General features: G+C 51.2%; 1 protein-coding gene across 1 annotated transcript in view; it reads left to right on the top strand.

Moving 5' to 3' along the window:
• The first annotated feature begins 2,972 nt into the window (after nucleotides 1–2,972).
• Nucleotides 2,973–12,933, top strand: part of CUEDC1 (CUE domain containing 1) — a 76,097-nt gene continuing 66,136 nt past the window's right edge. Inside the window, exon 1 of the mRNA XM_019545608.1 lies at nucleotides 2,973–3,130. The gene's annotated coding sequence lies outside the window, so the exon portion shown is untranslated. The remainder of the gene's footprint in view (nucleotides 3,131–12,933) is intronic.

The following is a 12,933-nucleotide window of genomic DNA, read 5'->3' as shown; positions in this document are numbered from 1 at the left end:
AGTTAATGTAGTTTACTCCTCTTCCCTGGCCTGGATATGGTTCTGCTGGCGGAAAGCTGCTTTATCCACGTAGCTGATCACCTGGGGAAGGAGAATAAGCCCTGCTCACGTGGGGTGCTTTTACGCCAGTTTGATTGCATCTGCACTGGGGACTGTGCAAGCCTTTAGGCTACATCTTGACTGCACGGAGAGATGTGTGCTTAAATGGAAAGTGTGTGACACCTCCGCAGGTAATTTCTGAGTGAAGGCAGCCGAGGTCAGCCCTTTCTTCCTGTCTGGGCCTTACTTCTATACATCCCGCCGCAGGAGCAAAGGTTCATGCCTATGCTGCTCCGGCACGTAGCAATTACCCTGCGACAGAGTTTGTAATTAGCCAGGGTTATATCGGTTCAGCGGTCCCCGCGGGCAATGGGCTGTGAATAGGGACAAGAATGGTCCGGCGCCGTAAAATGCTTCCGGAGGGAAAACGGGATTGAAAATAGCGACTGCTAAACCTGATTTTGAAGACCCTCTTCCATCCGAGGTGTCTTTATCGTGTTTGCGGAGCGTCTGCTGACGATCTAACCGAGCGATGTCCCGAGGAAAGGGTCTGGATCCCATTACGGAGCCACCTGTCATCACAAAAACGCATGCACCGAAACCGCTGGCAGGGGTGCGGTGCGGCGTGATGGTCGTGCTGGTGAGACGTTCCCCTGGGAGGCTCAGGCCGTTACGCTTTGCCGCGTGGAGTCTCTGTATAATTGAAAAAGAACAATGACAAAGCGCCAGGAGCAAATGCCGTCAGCAATTAGATCATCCTTCCTTTCCCGCGCTAACTCGGGTGTCTTTATTGATAAAGTTCAAAGGCCCTTTTTAAGCAAACAGCGCCGGTCAGGACTCCTAACGCAAACTGAATGAATGCAAACAAGGTTACTCCTTTTGAAAGCGGACTTCGTGGCCTTTCCTGCCCAGCGGAGATCCTCCGAAGTGCCGCTTCGAAACTTGGGGGGATGAAGGGTCTGGCTCCTACGTTCAGGGGGTAGAGGCGAGGTTGGCCTAAATGCACACAGGGCTTTTACGGCCACTGAAATGCTCTCGCAAGCTGAGAGAGGTGATCCGAGCAGCCTCCGTTGCTGGGTGACCTGCTCCGCCAGCCCTTGTGATCGATGTTCACAGGTGTAGATGTTAGGGGCTGGAAGGGATCTCGCGAGACTGAGTCCGGCCCCAATAGATGGCGAAACTCCCGTTGACGTCAGTGGATGAGTTGGACCAAACTTTACCTGCACCGGGCATTTTGCTGGGAAAAGAAAGTTCACCAAATCCCTAGCATGCGGCAGGTGCTCTTGTCTGGAAGGACGTTCAACACCATTGGAAAACCCACTGCATTTTTACTTATTTTTTTGCAAGCAGGTGAGCCTAAGCACATAGTTTCTTCCGCTGCCAGCAAAGACGGAGCATGGGTTTCTGTCTTTCCTCCCCACCTTATCTAAGGTTATACTGGTGCATTGCCTCTCCCCTTGTAGAAAAGGGATTTAGTGTTTGAACATTTCTCCTTGCAGTAATTCAAGCCGAGTGGGGCTTTGTGGCAAAGCCAGTTGTCATGGCAATTCTTTGCTTCGACAGTGTAAACAGCCAGACTAAAAGGAGCCTTGTCTCCGATAGGTGAACTATTACACGCTCTCTTCAACTAATAGCTGACTTGAACTGCGTATAAGTAACGACGCCTTCCTTGTCCCTGGCCAAGAGCCTTGGATCTCGTAGGTCGCTGTTTAACAGATGCATATTTTTTGCAAAGATTTTGTACTGCCCTTAGGGAAGAGTCTTGCAGGCAAGAAACCAAGTGGGGGCTCTCCAGAGATTTGCTCAGGTTCGGTCCAAATTGCTGCGGGCTCTGATGACCCCAAATGGGTACTTGAAGCCCCCATTTTTTTGAGTCAAATCTACATCCAAGTTCCTGTCTAAAACACTCTCCTGATTTTCAAAACTGGCCGGCTTAGCTCATTTTGGAAAAGTGGGCTGGCTGCTGCTTTTTTTTACCTCCCTTTTTGGTGCCCAAACTGAGTTTATATTTTTCCGAGGGGAACCTAAGGCACTGGCTCTTTAATGGCCAAGCATTTAAAGTTCCTTTGAAACTCCTGGCCTTGTTCTGAAAATCTCTTTTTCTTACAGGATTTTTAGAAACTCTTCTGTAATGTTCTCTAGCAGGACTGCGATGTGCTGTTCAATTCCATCGGGCAGTCCAAAAATATCAACCGTCTGGAAAAGTGATCATTTTGCAGCACGTTGCAAGCTTCCCCCCCCTAAAACCTACTCTCCGGAGGTTCTGGGACACTGGTTAATAAGTAGTTTCATTTATCTGTACTTCTTTGCTTTTTTAATTAGTTTTGTGGTCTTTATCAGTGCCTGTCACATGCTCTTGGTGCCAGTATGTGCTTTTATAACTTCATAGTAAAGTTTGCTTATCCTGAGAATAGAGACATTTCCATCAGCAGGCTTAATGAAAAAATAACACCACCCCAACCCACACCGCCAGCAAGTGTAACACCAGTAATTTCTTTGGCCCTCGGCCCTGCGTTGCCGTCTTCTGCTCTTTAGGCAACAAATGAAGTCTAGAGAAATACGCGGGCCGGGTATAAAACAAATAACCATGTTACCTGAATGTACGAGCCCTTGCTCAGGGGCGAACGGGGAACTGGTTTGGTTTTTCCCAGTCCCGCTGAATTTTGAGGCATCGGCATTATTTTCCCAGCAGGATTTTATTTTTTGGAGCAACAAGCGATTCTAGAAAACCCTTGCAAGCCAAAATGTAAAACCTTCCTTGTTAGGGCAATCGAAATGTCTTATTTTGATTGCAGCCTGTTTCTAACGATTGTTTACAACCTGTTTTCGCTCTAACTGAACATGAGAAATGAACCAAAAATATATTACCTTCTCGTTTTGAAAGCCTCGACGTCCTGACCATCGAAAAATTGGCTTGTATTTTTTTTTTCCAGAACAGGAATTTGAAGAAGACGGCCCTGCCCTGCCAAGAGCGTTTGGGTTCGAAGAATTGGCGTTTTCCAGTGAGTAGCACCTTTCAGAAACGTTCCCAACCCCTCGCCGAGCTGAACGCGGGCGCTGCTGCGCTAGTCGGTTTTGGAAACCGAGCATGGTGAGTACCACTGTCAACGGGTCAAAAGTCTCCCTGGGCTTAGCAGTCCTTGGGCTATTGTGGTTAAGACACGCTAGTTATTGTCTCCAGCGTTAGGCAAAGATCGGTGATATGGTTAGCATCACATCTGCCCGTCTTTGTGCCCCCGGACTGAAGGCCCAGCTACAGCTGGGTTGATGAGTCCAGGTTAGGGTTTGAACTGGCACCTTTGGATCTGTAAGGAGGTAGCTTAACCTGCCTTGCCCAGGGACCACTACAGGGCTCACTGGCTCTTTAAAGAGATGCTAACCTAGTTGCATGGCCTAGTCGTGGACCCTCCTTTATGTCCAAAGCGGCTCCTTGATATAGTTGGAGCATTTTTACCGGTTGCGGAGAGAGCGGTGACCTCTCAGCTTCTCAAGCACCGAGCCGCGTGGGTGGCAACTCCGTGCGTTAGAGAGAAGGCCGTTTTGCTTTTGCCAGATGGACGGGAGTGGTTGGGGCCTGCATCTGGGGCAGAAACAAAAAGATCTGCTGTTGTGTGCTCAGTGTGTGCCAGCAGCTGCCATGAGTGTTTGCAAACTGAGTGGCTGCATCTGCCAGAGATCAGCCACATAGCTATTTGTATGAGTTTTCAGTCTAACCCATCCCCCTTGCTTGCACAGCCCCTGCACCAATGGCTCCAAATGAGATACTCTGTCGGGAGGGTACTCAAAGCAGGTATGCATTGTGCTTGTCATGCTCGGTGTTCATCTCAGCCAGCACTCGCATGGGTAGGCAGAGGGTGACAGGCCCATTTCACAGCTGAGCAACTGAGGCATGGGTAGGCGAGGAGATGCAGCTGAATGGAGCCAAGAGAAAGTTCACGTGCTCCTGGTTCCCAGCTCTGTAGTCGAGCTGTGCCATTAGTGGAGGCATCCAGGAAGGTTCATTTTGCCTAGAGTATCAGGAACGGCGACTTGAATAGGAACAATAGGGTTCAGGGTGTGGGGAGAGGGTAAAATAGATGTGTCCTGTGACGAGCTGAGAGGGTGGGGTCCTTGTAAGGCATAAAGGGCCTCTGTTTTTAAAGTAATAACAATTTTATTCATATCTATCTGTCTGTCTATTGCAAAACACCTGAGAGGGAGGATTTGATGGGTGAAACGAAGGCTGACTAACAAGCCAAGGGTTCCAGTCTTTTCTTCTGGATGCATTTCTCCCTTGCGTGTCAGCTGCAGCCATGGAAGAAGCTCCAGCAGCATCTTGTTTTTAGGAAAGACTTGTTTAGAAATAAGCCACAAACCGTCCAGCGGGGTGAACATTATTAGTGACTTATCTGTGCATTTACAAAACAGTGCATTATTTCTGCATGACCCAGATGTCCTTGGGAGTATTGATATGGTGGCATGGAGTTTGTCCACAGGGGAATCCTACAGGCAGCTTAAAGGCAAAGTGGCTTTTTATTTTATTATTTTAACTTGCTGATTTAGACCTGACGCTGCAGGTACCTTGAAATGGCACAGGGAGCTGCACTCCCTGTTCTCCGGCTGTGGCAGGAAGAAGGCATGAATGTGTTGAAGATATCTATGATCCTCTCAGTTAAAGGAGCCTCTTCTCTTAGGTGATGCCTAATGCTGCAGCGACTGAGGACATCTCTGTGTGGCTTCCATGCCTTGCCTTGGATGTTGCTGTTAAGTGAAGCAATGCAGTCACCTTAAACTCTTGGCCTCAGATGTGCTGATTGGTACCTGCTTGCTATACAGCAGCTACACAGCCTGGGATTGCACCTGAGGCAGGAGCACGCGGGCTGGGGCATGCTTTGCAGAGACGCTGTCGGACACAGCACGAGGCAGTGGAGACGAGCCCCTGAGTGTCTTTCAAATACTCCTCGTCTTTGCCGCACCCCCTCTTACCAACAGGGCACTGGGGCAAAAGCCCCAATTCTCAGAAGAGCTGTGAGCTCCCAGCGAGAGACAAGGGTGTGTTGTACCCTGTGTGGGGTTTTTTTGGTGCCTACGGATGTCCTATCAATCCCTAGTAGGATTAATAAGAGCTCCTAACTCCCACCGCAATGCAGACCTAGCCCTAAGTGATGTAGCCAGGACCAGAGCCAGCAACTAAAATGTTCTCCTCTGTCCCCATCCAAATCTTTAAGCACTTAACTATCCTTCCCCTCAGAGCTTTGTCTTGTCTGCTTTTAAACGTCTCAAGTGAAGAGGAACAGTTTATTCCCGGTCTACTGTATCTGACTGTCAGAAAGCCTTGCCATTTCTTTGCTTCTTCCTGTTCCTCCTAGTTAGATCTCTTTGTTCCACCTTAAGCAATTACTCTGCAGCCTTAGGCTTAAACTCTCGTGTTTGCATCTGGGGATGTGGAAGCAGCATCTGATTTTGTTTGTTTGTTTGTTTGTTTGTTTGTTTTCAGCATCTCTGTAAGCTTTCTACAATTCTGGCAGTCAAATTTTACACCAAAGTGAATCGGCTCTACGGGACGAGCCCATAGCCCATTTGTTGTCATTCAAGTGCCTTGGATTTTAAAGCAAGAGAGATGTTTTCCCTACTAGCCTGTTATTCCTACTGAGTTGGGATTGCTGCTACCTGAGGGCATTCAGCACCTGGCAGATCAGATCGATCATGGTGCTCTTTTGTAGATGCTCTCGGGAAGAGGGGGGAATTTCCTGAATACGGGGTTCAGAGCTGCCGGGTTTCCCTCCTATCTGTAGTTCAGATGCTACCATCAGCCTTGCTGTCCTTCCACAATTCCAGCCTGATTTCTCCCTGACTATAGTTTTGGTGTACTGGGTGGTCTTTTCTTAATGCATATGCTAAGATCTAATTGCCATGCTTCCCACCAGACGTCTTCCAAGTGCGTTGTAAATGTTTGGGAGCTAAGGAGTTTGGTTTCCTTGGGTCGTCTTGTTCTTTAGAGACAGTGAGTGTCTCTCTAACATGGACTAAGCCCTAGCCTTCACATAATGCCCCTTTTTTCCCCCCCCAAGGGTCTGCTTTGAGTAGGCATGCCTTCCCATGCTTATTAAGGAACTTGCTGTATTCAGCTTTCGCATGCAGTGAAAGAGCCAAGAGTTGGCTTTCAAAATACCTGGGCCATATAGGATGACAAAGGTCAACAGGGATAGATTTCAAAAGCAGAAGGGGAGCTAGGCATCTTGCTGCTATGTTTTGTTTTTTTGATTCTCCTGACCTCCATGGGGCCTCCGCATGGGATTTACCAACCTGTCTTCAGGATGTCGTATGTAAGCTAAACTCAGTGGGACTTAAATGCCCCTCAGCTGGTGAGACCTGTGGGCAAGTGAGTCCACCACTTAGGCAGAGATTAGGCTACACAGAGTTTCTTAGGCAACTGAAATGCCAACTGCCTTGTCTTTGCTTTGCTCAGCCTGAGTTTTCTCCTTTATACATTTGTTTGCATCTTTCTGACCTGGACTGTGGTAGCGGTGTGTTAAACCCTGTGGAAACATTAGGCCTTCTCCATGGCGGAGGATTGTAGTGAAGTAGGGCTGGGAGGGATCTCCAGAGGGCATCCGGGCCAACCCTCTGCCTGAGGCAGGATCATCCCTATCCAAACCATCCCCTATAAATCTCTTAGAAAAACTAACTAAGGAGTTTGCCATACTTGGCCCTTTATAATATATTCAGCTAAGGAGCTCAAAGCATGCGATAGATATTGTAAAGAAGTCCTCACTCACCCCCACTAGGTGAGGCAAGTCAGGGTTATTGTACCTATTGCAAGGATGGGGAAGCTGAAGAATAGAGGGCGGGCTGCGTGCCTTACCCACCATCACCTGTGGTGTTATGGTGGTGGGGAGCTCTCCGTGCAGAAGTGTCCTCACCTGATAAACCAGGGTGGTACCCACCCCTGCAGAGACGACCAGCACAAACCTGTGCACCTCTCTAAGTCCCCGCTATTTGCAAGAGCTCAGTGTCACATGAACTCTCTCCGTATTGAAAGCAAGTGCGTGAGACAAGACCAAGGGCCCCTGCTGACCGCTAACCCCGCTCTCCTCCAAAGCAGCTTTTTCCATTTCAAGAGTGCTCCTGAGTTCAGCTTCTGGTGCAGCATCTCGCATTGGGAAGCTCCCAGATCCTGGAGTCCAGGCCTCTGGTCTTGCTTGGGCTCTGTGCTAGGCAGAGGTAAAGCAAATGTGTTTCGGAGAAGCGTCCAGGAGACCCAGACTTGTATTTGGGGAAGTTGCGTCTTGTTGGCATCGCCCTTCCAGGAAGGCAAATGCTGCAGGGACTCGTGCCTGTGCGTGAGAGCTTGGCAGCTCCCAAAGAGCTTCCCTCAGCCCTTCATCTGCACAGGCGTTAAGCATCTCATGATCTGTCTGTTCCTCTCCAGGCTGGCCTTGCAGGCACGTGGAAGCCGAGCGAGCAGTTAGCGGTAGGAATAATGGGGCATTTCAGGTTCTTGGATGACATGACTCAGATGTGACAGCATCACTGGGCTGGTTTTGTGTTTGCCTTCCCTTCTGGTTGCTCAGCAACCGGCACAACTTTTGGCTCAGTCTTGATTGAAGCCTTTTTTGATGCAAGGGTGATGGGAGGGAGCTGTGCTGTGCCTTGCTTGGATGCCTGGCGAGGAGAAGAGAAGAGCAGAGCAGCCTGTAGCGTAGGCTCCAGAAATTGCTTTGCTTCTTGGGCGCTTTGAGAGCATCCTGCCTCCAAGCCACTCGTTTCTTGGCCTCTCACGCTGAGAGCACCAGCAAAACCTCTCATGCTGAGAGCACCGGGACGATAACGCTTGTGATGCATGCATTTACACATCAGGAGCCAAACTGGAAGCATCAAACACACTTTGCCTAGCACCCTGGCCTGATATAGCGGTAACACAGCAGCCTTTTGCTGCTCAGCCCCTCCACACCTTCTCTTCATGTATCAGGGGAGATTACAAGTCCCAGCAGGTATTCTCACCATGTTTATTTGCCGGCTATAAAAATACCTTCTCACTTCTCTCCATGGTGAGGCACGGCTTCCTGCTTTCTGGCGGGGTGCCAACAGGCTTCTCGCCGGGACAAGTCCCTGGGATTTTTCTGGGAAATGATGAAAGAAGTGCAGAGTTGGGAAGCTGGGCAACTCCATTTGGCATGAAAGGGCTGAGAAATGGGGAGAGACACTGCGCACCTGTGCGTTACGAGAGCGTTTGGAAGTGAAGCTGTTGCAAACCCTGGGCTGCGTCCTTGGCTAGTATGCTGTGTGTTAGTTGTAGCTTCCAGGGCTGGGCTTTGGTGTTTAGCAAAGCACCCAGATCCTCATTTTATTTTTCGTGTTTGCACTTCCCTTGAACTTCAGCTGAAGCTGAGCACCCGGCTTCTTTGACACCTGGGCCCTGGGCATATCAGCAGGGTCGTGGGGGGAACCAGATGCTCCCAGAGGATGGTGCAGCCTTTGAAGTGGGAGCTTTTTTAAATGATATTTTCTCCTTATGAGGGTCCTGGCTTTGTTCCTGACCAGCAAAGAGTGGACACAGGGTTTTACAAATCCAGCTGTCCTACTCTTCCCTTCCCCTGCCTTTCCTTTCCAAAAGCAAAGCCTAATGGCCCTGGCTGCAAGGCTGGGACCTTTTTTTTTTTTTTTTGAGGTGCTGGGGTCTGTCTCGCCGATGGCTCCAGCCCCTGCTACGAACACAGTTGCGTGAAAGCACAGACCCCAGCCTGCCCTTGAACTGTCCTGGGGCAAATCTCAGCTCCCACTTTGCTGTGGCGGTCCTTCCTTCATGCTGTGATCGCAGTCTGTTGAGCTTTGGAGCAAGAACCTGACATGCAAGACAAGTCTCCCCCTTCCCTATGGGCTGTGGTAGTCGCATCCTTCGAGCCTCTTGGGGCTGGCCTTTGGGCTGTGCGAAAGGCCTCAGTTCCCTAATTTTATGAGGAACTTGGAGGTTAGGGGTAGGGTGCTGTGCCTTGTGGGGAAGCACTGGGACCAGAGGCTCCCACAAGCTTCCTTCCACCTGTCGGACCATTGCCGGCAGTTTAGCTCCAAGGCCACCGAAGAAAAAGAAGAGCCCAGAAACATTTCAGCTCTGATGCCACTGCCCCTTTGGCATTGGGCAGGTCACTTAACCTTTCGGGGGGGATATCTGCTATGTGAGGAAGATACAGACTGGCTTTCATCCAGCTCCAGTGCGTTCCTCCAGCAGGGGAGATGCAGCAGGACAGCCTTCAGGACACGCGTTGCGCAAGCCCTCCAGGCCCTGGGCATATGCTCAGGCTGCTGAGGTCCTTGCTGCCATGTCTCCAGGTGCTGAATAAATTCATGCTAGCTACATGTCTTCCTCCGCCCTCCACCACTTATAGTCATGCCTCACCTTGCAGGGCAGATGTGCCCTCTGTATGAAGTTTCCTTCTGGGTAGGAGGAGGACACTTCCACCCCCTGCCACCCTCCCTTGCTGCAAGTAGTGTATTGGTGTGCGCATGCAGCAATTAATCGTATATTAAGCTCTCGCTAAGTGCTAAGGCCCCTGAGGAGGCTGAACACAAGTGCCCTGAGAGGTGCCCTTCTGGCCCCTGAGCATCTGGTTAATATGGAGAAGGGTCTCTTGACAGAAGTGCATGTAAAAGCTAGCAGCTGGGCCCTCCTGCTGCAGCTGGAGGGTGGGCCGGGCTCCCCTCTGCATGTGCACATATGGGACGAGTTACTTCAGTTTATTGCTTACGATAAAGAGTCGCCGTAAGGACCACCGGGATCGTCCCTGGGTCCGACGCATTTGCAGAAATGCTCTGCGTTGGCCTGTGGGAGCAGAGTTGGACGGCTGGAAATCCTGCCCTTGGGAAGCAGGAGCCGAGTTGAGGTGGAGAAGGTATATCATAGGCCCACCCAAGCCAGCTGCGCTGCTAGCGTCCCCTCGCCCTCTTGCAAATCTCTTGCTGATACCTCCCAGCTGCATCACCCTGCCCGCTGGTCCAGCGCCGAGCAGACGCTACTGATCCGAGATGTACCCTGCTTTTTGCTAGGGCTACGGCCACCGGCGACCAGATCCAGGTCACCATGCTGCCCTTCCCGCAGCGATCCCACGGTCCTGCTTCGACCCCACCAAGTCCGTCAGCCGTGGCCTGTGCTGCAGGGCATCAGGGAGCTGGGAAAGGCCGTGGCGTGGTAGAAGCTAGGGAGGGGTTCCCTGTCAGCCCCTCGCTGCTGCCTCGGGAGTTTCTGATGCTCTAATAATAGTTGGACCAGCGTCTCCAACTGTGTCCCAGGGCGCTCTGCGCTGGCCGCCGCATCGTTCTGCTCGCGTCGGGGACCCTTTCCGCCCCATGCGGGCTTCCCCTTTTGCTCCCGATTTAGCTGTTTGACGGCACTGTGGTTCTCCTGAGCCGCAACAGGAAGAGCATCTGGCAGGGGAGCTCGGCTCCCTTTGCCCTCGCCTTCCTCGCGGCCCAGGGAGGAACGGCTCTCAGCTGCATCTCCCCCCGTGCTGAGTGCGGGCTGTCCCAGTGATCCTAGCCCACGTTGTGCCACGTGTGCGCGTGTCCCTGAAGGGCTCCAATTCAGCAAGCCAGGTTCTTTGGGTAGATGTGGTATTTTGTATTAGACCAACTCAATAGTTGAAAAAATTGTTCTTTGCAAGCTTTTGGGCACGAACGCCCTTCTTCAGGCATAGGGAGAGTTTGTTGGCGTTTGTGTGCTCTCCTGGGTAGAATAGAAGTCAAAATGCAGAATTATTATTTTATATTTTGGAAAAAGCTCATGTTCCAGGTCCAGTTATCCGCATCAGCTCCAAATCCTTTTGACTGAGCAAAACTCAGTCGCTCAAACACTATGTGTGGCGCTGCAACCGGCAAGTATTCTCCACCCCAAACTTTTCAGCCTGGGGCTTCGGATGCTTCCAAATCCATCGGCAGCCAAAATGCAAAGTGCTCTGATTCAGCAAAGCACTTCACCCATTTCTAACTCCCAGGGGGTTTAAATTCAGATGTAAGTGCTTGGCTGACTCGGGAGCATGGTGCTAGGAAAAGGTTGAGGCTTCCAGACCCAGACCTGGCCTCTGAGTGAAAAATCTCTGATGCCGGTGTCACGGTGGATCATTGGATGCAGATGTCGTGGTGGACGTAGTCTTTCTGGACTTCAGGAAGGACTTTGACATGGTTTCCCACCCCATCCTCATTAAAAAGCTAGGCAACTGTGGTGCAGATGGGTCGCAAATTGGCTGAGGGGCCGCACCCGGAGAGTGATGGTGGATGGGTCATATTCAACTTGGAGGGATGTGAGCAGTGGAGTCCCTCAGGGCTCAGTCCTTGGGCCCGTGCTGTTCAATTTCTTTATTAGCGACTTAGACGAAGGGGTGAAAAGCACCCTGTTAAAATTCACGGACGACACTAAGATACGGGGTGAGGTGGGCACGCTAGAAGGGAGGGACAGGATACAATTGGACCCGGACAGGTTACAGGGGTGGGTAAATGAAAGTAGGATGGGTTTCAGCGCTGACAAGTGCAGGGTGCTGCGCTTGGGCAGTACGAACCAGCAGCATACCTACCGGCTGGGGAGCTCCCTTCTCGAAAGCACGGTGGCAGAAAGTGATCTTGGAGTCATTATCGATTCCACGATGAACGCGGGCCGGCAATGGATTCGCTCCTAGTTGCGCGTCTCGGCACCGGCGCACTGTCCTTTATGGGATCAGCTTGCTGGTCTTCAGCCTAATGCCCAGGGCACCTTTGCTGTGGGGGACCCCGCTCTTACCGCAGCGTCTGCCAGGTCCAACCAGGCTGGTTGGAAAGGGCTTTTAGTGTTAGGCCTGCTTTCCAGCAGCGGGTTACCTTGTGCTACAGCTCAAGTGTCCCCATTGCCTTGATCCCCACCCCTCGTGCATGCTGGCTGCACCAAAAATTGGCCAGCTTGAGTAGGGGCCTAGCAGGTAGGGCCAGACCTATAATTGTGCCCTGTGTTTGTACAGCACCTGGCACAACGCTCCACCCTTGCGTGCTGCCTCGGGTAAATCGTAACACAGGGCTGACGGGTCACGAGTGCTTGCTAGCGGCTAAGGCCACCTCTGCGTGGTGCGGGGGGCAGTCGGTGCTGAGCACCCATTGAAGACTGAGCACCCCTGGCTCCTGCAGGCCTGCGGGTCGCTCGAAACCTGAGGATCCAAATAGCAGCAATGCCAAGAAGCAGGACGTGAGCAGAGATGAACACTATTAACTCATTCATTAAACCAGACACCCACCTCTCAAGGGCTGGGCGAGCCCATGCCTTGTTCCCTGGGTGGGGAGAGAAGAGCTCGCTGCACAAAACAGCCCTCCCTCCTCCGCCTCCTTTTTTTCTGGAGGATGGGGGGGGAAAAAGGGCGACTCTAACTTTCGTGCTCCCTGCAGTATATTTATTTGAGTGGCAAGGCGAGGGAGCGAGAGTACTGCCCCTTTAATTAATGTTCCCTTTGGAGACAGCTGGTGCAATGCCTTTCCTTTTAAGCCCCCTTTGATTTGCATATGGCTTAGTGACCTGCCATTCTTGCACACACTGAGGCTCTTGGGAAAGCCGGACTCCCGCCTTCCACATGGCAAAGGATTCCTCTTTTATTTCTATTTATCAGCAGCCACGTGACACGTAATGGGGAGCCCTCTCCTTTGATAAGGGACCTCGGAGGGATCGCAGGCCTCCAGAGCCACAGCTGTCTGCCGACGGGAATCGGAGCAGCTCGTTATTAAATATTCCAGGATTTCATTGGTTGCCGCTGTTCCTTGAAGCCTATTAAACTCTAATGGGTTTCAATTGGGGCATCAGAAAATACAGTCGGAACGGGAGAGGCCTTTTTACAGCCGTAATAAACTTTGTAGGGGAGCTGCATTCCTTTTAATATGCACTTTGCTTGAATACGGAGCAATTCCTAC

This window comes from Crocodylus porosus, unplaced genomic scaffold, assembly GCF_001723895.1.
Source record: "Crocodylus porosus isolate Cpor-Errol unplaced genomic scaffold, CroPor_comp1, whole genome shotgun sequence".
NCBI classification, from domain to species: domain Eukaryota; kingdom Metazoa; phylum Chordata; order Crocodylia; family Crocodylidae; genus Crocodylus; species Crocodylus porosus.
This window is presented reverse-complemented; position numbering and strand designations above follow the sequence as displayed.